Genomic DNA, 13,518 nt, shown 5'->3' on the forward strand with positions numbered 1-13,518 from the left:
ACGGGCCGACTCGGTTCGCGAACTACATTACAGTTTACATAAAAACATCGTGTTCAACGACAACGGGGCATCAACTTTCCCAGCGAAGACATAAGCGAAATTGAATTACACATATTGAAAAAGAAATGTGTAGCTCCTTGGTAGGCGTGGTTTTGTGCGAAGACTCCTCCTACCCAGTGATCCGCGCATGAATCGCAACGGCATCGCTCTCAAGTCGGCCGGTCGCTCCGTGTGTCGCACCGAACTAAGTCAGTGCGAACCGGGCCGCGCGCTAGGACTGTGTCGCGCCACCGCACAACTTGCCACTCCACTCGACGAGCTTACTTCTCGTTTGTGTTTTGTTCCGACAAACGCGAATAACCACTAAACTTTTGTGTTTAACTTCACCCAAATTTAATATAACTTTACCGAATCAACAGAAGTGAGACGGAGGAAAGTAATGACCGTAAACAAATATTTTGTTAATTAAACCGACGAGCTTTTGAGTGGTATTCATGTTCAGTGACTGTGGCGAGGATGACGAGCGCACACCTGTTTGTTACAGATATGATCCAAGACCTATGACCTGTCTCACTAGTTTTGTTTTGACATTTTAAATTTATTTAGGTGAGTGTTTGTCTACTTAAATATTCAAAATAATTTTTTTATTAAATTTTAGCATAACTTAGCTTAGAGATATTTTATTTTATACTTTTCCTTGAAAGTAGATTATATTACGACAGCGTATAGTTGAAACATATTGTTTATTTTCCTCGAATTAACTATTAACAGTTGAGGAATTCCTAGACAAAGTTGTATAAGAGTTACAAGTAATACCAAAGTGTTTTATGTTATTAAAGCCCAAGTCTTATGTAGACATAACCCACGCCACTTTCAACTTATTCGCAGAATAACCTCACTAAAATATTAAATGAGGTAATAACAGAGTGAAACGGTATAATTACAAAGAAAAGATAAAATTACATAGCGATAAGTAAAACCAACATTAGGTCTAAAAGATGTAAAACGAAGCCGGTGGCGAGCGAAATTGTTGTATCCTGTCGGTGACGTACCCACCCACTTAGGGATTTTTCCAAATTTGACCCTTTAAGCGAGGTAAAAGGGATAAAGTATGTTTTCACGGGCAGAGCCGCAGGCGTCCGTCTAGTAATAAATAAAGTTGCCAATTGCTCTCCCCAATGAAACTCGAATTTCACAACCAAAAATGGCCGAATTAAAGGTTTCATTTTGAACGAATAAATGTATGGAACATTTCACTACGATAATTTCTGCGAAGTTGTTTTTGGTGAGTCCCGAGCTCAGCCAATAAGAACAATTAATTATTCACCATAAAATATATTATATGTTGCGATACATTACAATTTTAATGCCGCGTCAAGGTGAAAATTATTGTACCGGTATTACAGAGTTCGCAATAAACTCCGTAATACTCGACTTCCAATTATTTTATTGTTCATTTTTGTCATTGAACAATTCCTGGTAAAACGTATTGACCTTATTTTATTTAAAAAATATATAAAAAAGGACATTTTAAAGTATAAAAGAGCAGTATAATGTGGTTATTAAATAATAATTAGCTCCACCAAAAGGCACACAATGACTAGTTACCCGCTTTTAATAACATTGGTTTTACTTCGTTAATTATAATAGAGTCTATATTATTTTAGGTTCAAAAGCCTTATTTAGATAAGCCTCTTTGAAATACTCATTAAATCAATTTTAATAACATTTTATAGTATTAGGTAAAAGTGTGTCAATGTAGTAATAATAGCTACACTTTTATAAATAAACCTTACCATAATTTGTTTGAAACACCAGTATAAAGAGTCAATAGATTTTTTTAATAAGTTGTTCATTAACTTAAAAGCTTCTTGAAAGCTTAACAAGAAGCTTCGTCAGTTTTACAAAATGCGGACCAACATAATTTAATATTCTATTCATTTTCTGTATGAATTCCTGTGTACGGAATTTTTAGGAGCTTTGATAAAAAGCTGTATTTTTATATAAATTTACATTCTGTTGGGAAATTATTTTCATTACTCATTACAGGAAATTGTTGTACTGAAACGATCACGAATATACCCTTTTGTGTTTTTCATTCACTCTTATATTTTGGGTGGCACTTGACAATATAGATGATGTTAAATCATACGTGACTTCTTATAAGTAAAATAACATCACTTTACTTGCTCTATTCATAAATGAAGTCGAATCATCAAAAATCAAATTATTTTTTTTATAAAGGTTCGCAGGATATAATTAAAATCAATTACACGTGAGGGGTGATTTTTATTAGTGCGGCTTATCTAAATAGTGTGAGAAGTGCCCTTAAGTGGATTTGTAGTCACGACTGAGGCTTGCTTCCTGAACAGTGAGTAATTTAAAGACGGCCACGGCTGATATCTGCGGGCGCATCCATTACCCACCAACAACGGGGTAGAAGTGTGCCATAAATTATAAGGAGGAATACTTATTCGCTGATTTATATTGAGCTGTAAATTTTCTATGCTATATAGTATTTAGACACGTTTACTGCCAGTGGTCTTTATAATGGCTCAGGCATATGGCTAGCCTGAATAGTGGCTCGTTTGGTCTACATGAAACTGGGGTAACGCTTTCAAAGCCGTTAAATAAGAATTTATTATAATGAACTGACGGTATAAAGATAAAGTTTGTTTTAAAATTATTATCTTCGTTATCAGGTGGCCAGTAATATTGTTGAAAGTTACTTTATTATATTTATATTCTTCAAAGTGCCTTGGGCAAAGCGAAGGAAGAGAAATAATATAATACACAACATAGCGCCTCCAATTACTTGGGTGTTTTACAAGGAATTACACCCACACTTCGTTTGTTATTTTAGGTCCCATGCAGGGTGAACGAATTGCCTTTTACTGGGAATGGTAGCCAAGTTTAGGATCTTACTAAAAGTATCCAATTATCAAAACTACATTAATTGTAATTTTCTAAGGAACTAAGAATATTTTAAATGTGATGTGAAGATATATAATGTGCAAGATTTAAGATATTTTAACTAATATTAATTATTACATAATAAAATATAACTTGACTTAAAAAATATTTGAAAACTTTGATGTCACAGTTACATCACTACCACAAGCTATTTGAGTGCATATTATAAAGTTCATAGGTACTTGTCATCAATCTGACTATAACTTCAAAAGTGCAAAGGCATTAAGATCAACTATAAGTAAGCATAATTTCTCCTAACGATGGGCCTGAATCGTATTTGACATTTAATGACAGGAGTTCGATACTATCGCATCGAAATTTCTATCGCACTACTGCCACAGATTATTAACATTGATTTATTTATTTCAACAATTCTCCAGAAATATAGTTTTCTGAATAATTCAAAAAGCCAGACAGCAACTTGCCAGGGTCATTGAAATGGAAGGTGACATCAAGCCTGGAGGGCATTTGTATTTATCTCCAGACTACCGTTCCAAAAATATTTTTTTCAGTACAAAAATATTTAACGGAACAAAGTGAGCACGCTTTTTTGACTAAGAGCATACAGTTTTAGGTTGAACGAAGTGAATGGAGTGGAGTTTTAACAACCAATTAGGTTTTCACATCCTGTTTTAGCAGTTGGCTGTAAAAAACGGCGTTTTTTGCTTGTCTGCACGTTAGTAGTCCTTGATATCCTATATTTAGAAGGAAAATGCTGTACTGCAAATCAATACTAACATCTAAAACTACATGAAAACCATGTGAATATTGTTGACTCGCGGGGATAGTTTGAAACAAGATTAATTCTGAATCTAAATTTAAGAAAAAACCTTACGCCAGTCAAGCGTAGCAATTGGGCAGTGTCAGAAGGGTAATTAATAAACTATAAATTATAAAATGAAACTAATATGGAAGTTAAACTCCAATCATACACTTTAACATAAGTGACGTAACTGCTGTCTTAAAGTTTCACTCCACTTCATACCTTTTACCTTATCAAAACTATAACAACTAAAGAAAGCAAATGAAAAACGGACAATTTCCCACTTCTCTTAAAAAATGAACAATTAATATAAAAAAGTAAAATGAATCGCTACAAAGACTTGCGTGAAGTTGGTACGACGCCAACTCGGGTCGAGATTTCTTTCTCAATATTTTCACTGTAATAAATATTCATGGGTAATGATTTAAACATTGTCTAATCTGAGAGATAATTTCCCCTAAGTTGTAACAGATTAAGAATACCGTTGAATTGATAGCTCTTGTTTGTATAACATTGCGTTGTTTTTGTTTGAAAGAATGTTAAAAGAGGATACAAAAAATTATTAAAGACCATTTTTAATATAAGCGCGGTAAAGCGGTAAAACGAGGTTGACTGACGTGGACATCACATTTCTTTACAAAGCAATGAGAAAGGTGGATGCTAAATATTTTTTTTGTCATAAATATAGACAAAACAAATTTTTGTACCTTTCCTGGAGCAGGACAGTCTACTACCACTATCGACTACCTGGGAAAAATCAAGAAAAATTCTAGAAATTTAAAAGTAAAATCTGTTTTAAGGGCTTTTTCACAGTCTACCCGTGGTAAAGGGTACAGAAAAACGCGCTTTTGATCTTCCCTAATTGTCAAGAGGCATTTCGTCACTCATTTCACCACATACTATGGTCACCTAATCTATTTTAATACTTAATTTTCTTAACTTTATCTTCAACTAGAGGCCGCGACTACGACCGCGTGGAAACTCCTCCCGTATAAATCCTGATTCCTCGGAAACTTCGGGATAAAAAGTAGCCTATGTGTTATTCTGGGTCTTCAGCCACCTGCATATCAAATTTCATCTTAATCGGATTAGTGGTATTTGCGTGAAAGAGTAACAAACATCCATACATACACACAAATTTTCGCATTTATAAGATTAGTAGGATTGCAATACCTTATAATATACCGATCGAAATAAACCGGAATAAGCATCTGAATTCCTAAATCCGTTGACAGGTCGTTTCAATGCGATTCCTCAAACCACCGCAGAAATGGAAGATATTTACATCCGTGGAGCCGTTCATATCAATAAGCTATTGCTCCGTAATGCAATCTCTGAAATCAATACCGTTGTCTAGTGGCTTAAGCGAACCTGATACACCTCGTCGAGACACCACTTAACTTAGTACTCTCCATCCAAAATTGGGAACTGTTACTGTATTAATAATAACAGGTACTACCGTAATGTACAGACAAAATCAAAAAGACATGTACGTTATCATCATTCCGTCCATTATAATGCAAAAAATCACTACTTTTTATTGACTTAAAGATATTTTACAATCATATTGCATGAACAGATTAGTAATATCAGTAACTGTATTAATATTTTTTTTCGTAAAAGTACGTTAGAACATGAGACAATGAGTACATATTTTTGTTGTTCACTGTACGTTTAATATTAGCACTACTAATAACAGGTACAAACTAATATTAGTTACCAGTGTAATATAATTTTCAGATCATTGTTTTAAACAGCACAATAACAAAATTATAATACAGGAGCTACCTGAATATGGCGCGATACAAAGGTCAGCTTATTTGAAATAATCGGACCTGTGTTTAGATAAAGGAAAGCAAACAAAAACGTACGATTCGTGAAACTAAGGCTTTTTTAACTGAGGATAGAATTTAGAAAGTCAAGGACTAACCAAATCGTTTATAGGATTTCATCCAAGAATAAAAAATCTGAATACTATTTAATAAATAGGTCGCAACGACACAAAAAATACTTGTCAGAAAATTAATTTTAATAACCACTTCCTTACTGAGCAAACACTTATCGCCGTATTTTTAACAGATATTTAGCGCAATATATTTTAATTAAAACGAACCAATATTGTTTTAAAGTAAATCCTATAATAGTCAGCCAGACTTATTATTTCAAAAACTTCCGTTGTTTGACTGCGGATCCGCATAAAATATTCAGTAACCTATTCACATACAAAACTTACTTCACAATAATAGTTGTATCGTATACAGAACAATTGGAACATTTTTCACGGCCATTTAATACGCGATCCTGGGTTAATAAAAATTAAAGGCCCCACCGAGACATTTAGTGGCACTACTGTTTTTACCCTTCGTTGTAAAAGGCCAGTATTTGCTTTAACGGTGCGGCTACCTGAGACTTGCGGCTTTACAACTAACTTCCTGAAGTGAATAATGGTGAACGGGTTGCTTGTCATTACTTAGAAATTACATTTGGAAGTAATTATCTAGATTGGTTTAAGTCTAGTAATACATAACTTTAACTATGTCCCTGAAATGCACATATAATAAAGCTAACTTAAAGATAAAATAACCTTAGATTGGAATATTTTTTCCTACCTAATGAATTATTGCCATAAGCTGTTATACTTTGATGCAGTCAAAAATCCAAAATTCGAAACTTAACACACACAACACGTACTAATTGAAAATCAACAGCTTGCAATAAATGATACAGGTATTCACAGCTCATTTTTCTCATAAAATAATATTCAACAATGTCTTTTAAAATATTAATGTTTCACGGTACTGCGTTTTTTGAACGACGCATAATGTTGTTTCTGCTCAGATAAATTTGCAGTGTTCGTTCGCTGTCCGTCGAAAATCAATAACCGGCCAATATGTGCCTATCATTTTGACATCTAGAATTTCATACGCAGCTTACGGCTACAGTCAAGTCACGTCCTTAGTGAGAGCGTGCAGCGATAATCGTAAGATCGGGAGATTAAAATTGATTCTTCAGAAAAACTTGGGGAAGTTACTTTCAATAACACGATGTTTATGTGAGCTACCGGCTCTAACTTTTTGTTTTAGGGTTTTTAGGCTTGCTGTTTTTAGCGTGTCAAAGGTGTTGTTTTAAAGCCAATCTCTACCTTACACCCATTCGGTTATGTTATGTTTTATTTTAAATTTATTAATTATTAATCAGAACACAATACATAACAATTGATTTGACCTAAAAACTGTTCCCTCTTTATTTGCGTATAGCAATTATAGCTACATGAAATAATAATAAATATCATAATTTTAGCTGCACAAACCAGACAAAATAATGACTCGCTACACTACGCATTATATAACGCAGCAAAACCTCCTCAATTACCTCAAATCCATCGCTAATCTCCTGAATTTATTACCGAAATGTTTTTTCATCTCGCTCATTTTGGGGGCCGTGTTTAGATAGGGGTGTCCACAAACCGCGTATCGCCGGCTTGCACGGCTTGCCTTATCGGCCGATATTCGCCGCGTGTAGTATGACGGGCGAGTTTTTGTACGACACGTTACACCCGCTATTCATTAGGCCGCCGCTGTCCATGTCCTCGTTAATTACAGGACAGCCCTGACGAATGACACGCAAATACTCCACGGATAAGGCAATAACACTGTTGGGTATACTCGCACGCGTGAGTAGATGTTGCCAAATTGTTCGCTCATGGAATAAACTTTTGTTGATTGTCAGTAAAAAATCAAAATTTATAGTATTTTAGAACTATTACAATATTTACGTATAATTCAAATACCAAATTGTTTGTTTTACTAAACCATAGATTGTTTTATTCCTATGAAAATAATAGTATTCATCTATAACATATAATGTATGTCATCAGAAGAAAAATGAATAAATTGGTTGCCGTGCGCAAATATCAAATATTGAAAGACTATACTAATACAACTTGTTCAATAAAGTATCTTATCATTGTGCATCTTTATTATCTTGCATAAATTAGAATTATGAAACGCCAATATAAAGAACTAACTACATTCGCAGACGATACTCAGAATCAATAACAATCTCAGTTCACTTCAATCGTTATTCGCGTAAAATATATCAGGGATCATTAACCAGTGTTCCGGGTGGCGGAACTTTTTACCTGATTTTAAATCTGTGAGGAACTTTTCATGATTTATTTTGAAGTATATTTAAGTTTATATTGCACGTTGCTTAAGGTTATACTTGGAAACTTTTATTAAATTATAATGTTACACATATATACATATAACACAATATCACGACTGTTGTACCCCAAGGTGTAGGCAGCGGTGTATGTCCTACATGCACGTTTTGTCATTAACAATGAACATCAGCCCTACATAATAGTAGGCAAGTCTATTGCTATTTACCGGGCTTGTTAACCAACTCTTTCTATGTCAAAAAATAGAATAGACCCGTACCTAGTACCCGTACTTTGCCTGACCGAAAATTGAACCCGAGAACATCATGATGAGCAGTCAGATACACAACCGACTGCGCCTGCGTTTGTTAAAATTGATTTTCACGTAAAAAAGTATCGGGATACAAAATAATATTCAAAAGTTTCTATTCTAAAACTCAGTCATACATATTTCATGTGCATAAAATGTTATGAAGCTGTACACAATAGTGAATTTATTGCATGTACATTTTTGCCACCCCTGGCGACACCCAACTATCCCTGTATCTAGTTGAGGAGCATCTCCATATTGTCATAGTTCAACATTGTTTATAGGAAACCCATGACTGTGCTAATATTATAAATATCAATGTAGAATTTGTGGGTGAATGTTTATCATTTAAACGATGGGTTATGGTTGAATGGATCATACAAAGGCAATGTAATAACTGTAATAAGTGTGCATAATTACAAAATTTTAGAAAATAGCAGTTTTGTTTGACATAAGAAAAAATGTGATTGAAATAATGAAATGCATTTCTTTTCGTCGCGTCAATATAAATAATTTTTCATATTCTTATCATACAAACGTTGAACGACAAAGTCAAAAGACGACATAGTCCTTGCAATAGACCAAAAAATGTTATAATAAAATTTACCAAAATAAAAACCGCAAATCAAAAACGATCACAATTAGTCATTACGAATAGAATTGACCCATGAAATCAAACATGGACAACTAGTGCCGAGTCAGAGATTGCGGTAACGCTCGACCATGCACTGATTACGCCACTTTATAATTGGTGCTCTTACAAACGAACAGGCAACTCGTCGAAAGCAAAATGTGTTTTCAGCTCGTTCATTAATTTGAGTATATTGTGTCATTCTCATACACAAGCATGAATTATACGAAACTGCAATCGTTTCGATTTTCGTTGTTAACGTAACTAAGTGGAACGTTGATTAATTTTTGATAAGTTTACTGTTTCATGTTAATGAGAGTATCTTGTAAATACACGAGTATTCCAATTTTATTGCGAGTGTGAATAACTTATTATCTTTCACATCTTAATTATAATTCCTGTTTCTGTATATGGATATGTTTACGTTATTACGCGAGCTGTTTTGTAGCATAGATTTTCATATAAGATGATTTATTTTTTTTCAGTAGAGTTTCATATTTGCCTCCGAACATAAAGTTCGGAGGTTTCTCAGGATCTCCTTCTCAAATAGAAATAGCATCGGTATCAAGACGATTTGTAAGCAGGACTACTAACAAAATACACTTTAGGAATAAGTTATGTACCAGAGCTTCGATTTGTTACATACATTATTGATATAACATATACGAAAAAAATCGTATCTTTCATTTGACTGGAATTAGGTTGTACGATACACGCGTATCATGCGTTTAGGAAAACGCACGTACGAACTGCGAAATGTTCAACGTTGATAACTTGTTCAAGAAATCCTCTATAAACAATTAACATTATTTTCTTTATACAAAAACTAATCAAGTGAAACAATCTGGAAAGTTTGCTACTTACAAACAATTTGAGTCGGTTGCGAGAGGAAATAATTCAGCGCGGCCCGGAAAGTAACTTTAAAGCCTTTAAAGCTTAACCCACGAATGTAGTGGCGGATAATGGGTGTACTAAACACACTCATTTTATACCATCCACAGACAGAAACAATGTACTTGATTGTCATGTAACTAAATCAAAGGCTAGAGAATTCTTGTCCATTTCCTGAACAAGAAAAGGTTCCTTGCGCATAGTTTTGTGAATAAGAAACTCATTTTCGTAACACTAGACATAATAAAAATGATGTCTTTTACCCAACTGCGGCAAAGAAACAAGAATAATATTTTGTGTCCTCCAAAATATTTGAGTATAAAAATCTCGATATCGTCACATAGCACAATGGCTTGTTAAAAAGATTTACTTTTTTAAGTACTTGTTACGCATGCGATTCTTATTACTACAAAGCTGAAATTGGTTAAACGTTTGTTATAAATTCGAATAAACATTTATTGTTAAAGAAAAGTCAGCATTATCTCGTACTATTAAAAAGAATAACTACATTCTATCTCAGATCCTTAACACAAAGATACTACAATAATTATGACTGTAAACATCAATTGTCGTATAAAGGGTGGAAAGGAAACGCATAGCGCGAGCATTAATTACAAGTTGCGCGTCGATCGCGCGTTATCGCGACTCAAACGTACCATGTTGCGTTACCGCGATTTGTCATTGCCAACCTGCTTTATCGCCGCGATTATAGCTTGCTGTACCCTAGCTTGTACTTTGACTGAACCTAATTTCACTGTTTTGGTCGCATTTTTTGTGACTGTAGCAAAATTTTAGGAAGCTTTTTTGTATTATAGACTGGTATATCGGTAATAATGCAAATGCTACACATACAGGTTGGAATACTGGATCGGGTCAAAATAATAATTATTACTGAGATTTTCTTTCTTAAAATTCATATTATTTGCCCGCTCTATAGAAACAAAGGTCACAGTCTTGCCTTTAAAATGAAGTTATGTATCGGTCCAAGTTTATGAGTAACTGATTACCAAAAATATCTCGCAAATAGACGTCCTAGAAAAAATAAATGTAGATTTATTTTTCAATATACTGACCTCCTAGCATTTTAAAATGTCATCTATATATTTTCTTCCGCTGATACTAAGTGCAAGCAACAAACTAGCTGACATTTTCCAGTTGACGACCATCAGTGGTTCTGAGAAAACTGTGAAGGCGAGCGGAAACCAAGTTGCACTTCAACTTATTCCATTTTGTACCTTTAGACATTTAATATTATAAGTAGATGCATTTCCTACAACTTTTTTAAAGCTTAAGAAGATTCTAGTAGAATGAAGCACAAGCTTTCTAACACTTACATATTTTTATACTCAGCACTACACTATATTTAATTAACGTATTTTCCGCACTTGACTTACAAGACGAGAGATATTAAACAAAACACAAAGCACAACCAGACCAATAAATTTACAAAAAAATAAAGTTCTGATAAACATTCAAAAATCGTTTTTCATTCAAGCAATATTTCGTAGCACATTACCTTACTAGGTAACTAAACCAAGCTAAACGAATTGAGGACGTGCCAAAATCATAAATATGCAGCTACAAGGAAAATAAGCGTCCAAAACGGCTTATAAAAATATTCCATTAGCCAAATGTATGAAGTAATGCACATTCTATTTCATAACAGAATCAGAGGCCAAAAGACACCACCGTATCCATTTTGTGATTATGTTATGTGGAGTGTGACTACCTATATTATAGAGTAGCCTGGAAGAGGCCATCGAATCAACAATATTCGTAGAAATATTTTTGAGCGCGTTTATTTTATTAGCTCAATTTTAATGACAATTTTCTAGAAGCAGATAAACTTATAGGTCTTTGACGTGGAAAATAAAATAAATACAGAAAATATTATGAAATAATGTGTAGGTACATTTATATTGAAGTTCATCAAGACACATGCGCTCAGTCGTAATTGTATCGAAGTAAAATATCTTAACCTGGAATTGCAATATATTAATTTAGGTATAAATTCAGGAAAGCTTATTTTTTTTTTATTTTATTAATGAAACATAACACAGAAATAGCAGCACATATCGAAGTCGGGTTAAATCGATTAACGTGAGCCAGCTCGCATGCTGTCAGTTTAGACTGTGTGACATTTTAACACGAACAACGCTCACTGGGATTAGGGTAACACACATACAGGTGGCAGGGGACCCTTGAACTGGTCAGAGCACAAACTACATATGCTGGCTTAACAATAACTGTATAGCCGAAGACAGTAGACAGAATTTTAAGTAATTTGCTGTTATTTAAAATTTTCTCAATCCCGGCACATAAGACTCGGCTCTTCCATAAGTGAGGTTTAATTTTGCGTTGTGGCCAAACACGAGGTCCGTGTTTATGCTGCCTCGAGCGAATCTTTGATATCAAATTCTTTTAGAACCTACCGCACGTACTGCCCCCACATTCACTCATATTTTAGATAACGTTCGACTGTTTCTCTGGTGCTCCGGCGAATGTGAATAAAAATACGAATATTTTACCATTCCGTACTCCGTGCATAGATACTGAAATTTATTGTTAGGTTAGGCGGCATTTTTATTTTGTTTTGATGGAAACAATAGTGCAATAGGATAGAAATGTTCACAGATCGATGGAAGCCAATGAGCAAACAGTCCCAAAACACGTTTCAAACTATGTCCATTGTCCATATGTATACAAAATGCAGGGTTTAAATAAAAAATCTAAAACATTTGGACAGCTTGTAGAGAGAGTTTTAAATCACGTATGTACATACATTACTTCTGTTAGTATTTTAAATTGTATTGTTAGATTTTTGTATCTCGTGTGAATCAGACCATTGTAAATGGTGTTGTATTTTGTTCACAATATATTAATTTTAACATAACATATTTATTTTGTGGTTCAGTAGATACAGATGTTCTTTAACGGATATACAACAGACAAAAGGCCAGTTTCACAAATTTGTTGATTAAGTAACGGATAACTTAACCGATAATAAATGTATAAGAAAGTATAAAGTATTTGTAAAGCTTTTCGATACCTATTCAGCGGTGATAAAACTGAAAATAAACTGACTTAACTATACATAGGACATCAATAATAATAGTTGAACAGAGACTTAAAACTCCCAGTACATAGTTCATAGTTATAGACTTCATAGTTGAATATATTCTCATGTAAATTTATGGAATAGGTAACCCAGACTGCTCCAACAAAGCTATAGGTCTTTGTAACGTGTCTAATCTCAATGTAAACCTAGCCTTTGTTATAAATCCTTTGGATTTACTAAGCTTGGGTTCAACTAGTGTTTAACAATTATATTATAGTGCTTAAGCTACTTTATCAAGATACTCTAAAGTTAGACTATAATTAAGTATGTATTGTTAAGCCTGAAAGCAGGCTACATTCAATATGTATCGTATTTGTAGAACTACTCGCTTTTGCCTGCCGTTCCGCTTGTACGTAATTAAAAAAGTGCTTTATATTCCTCTTCAGGATATAATTGCACTTGCATGAGAAATTTCTGCTAACCAATTATGTTAAACTATACATAAATACATAATAAAATGAAGCCTTTTTCCGATAGAGATAGTCAAAGACCAAAGAATGCAACGATCCCTAGAAACTTCTCTCGCTTAATTCACACCGATACATCTTGTCATCCTGTTAGACTGTAGGAGATGTGAAAGCATTTTTAGCAGTCACATAGAGTTACCTTTGCTTTGATTATACATTGGTATATATCGTTAATGAACACTTTTTTAGTCCGGGTCTATTCA

At 33.9% G+C, this 13,518-nt stretch overlaps 1 protein-coding gene across 2 annotated transcripts in view; it reads left to right on the top strand.

Moving 5' to 3' along the window:
- The first annotated feature begins 239 nt into the window (after positions 1–239).
- Positions 240–13,518, top strand: part of LOC142973567 (lachesin-like) — an 83,650-nt gene continuing 70,371 nt past the window's right edge. The window contains exons 1-2 of one of the 2 annotated variants that reach the window (XM_076115404.1): positions 418–436; positions 545–606. The gene's annotated coding sequence lies outside the window, so the exon portion shown is untranslated. Of the gene's footprint in view, positions 607–13,518 lie in introns of both variants that reach the window. The other variant, XM_076115412.1, reaches the window with a different exon arrangement.

Source organism: Anticarsia gemmatalis, chromosome 1, assembly GCF_050436995.1.
Source record: "Anticarsia gemmatalis isolate Benzon Research Colony breed Stoneville strain chromosome 1, ilAntGemm2 primary, whole genome shotgun sequence".
Lineage (NCBI taxonomy): Eukaryota > Metazoa > Arthropoda > Insecta > Lepidoptera > Erebidae > Anticarsia > Anticarsia gemmatalis.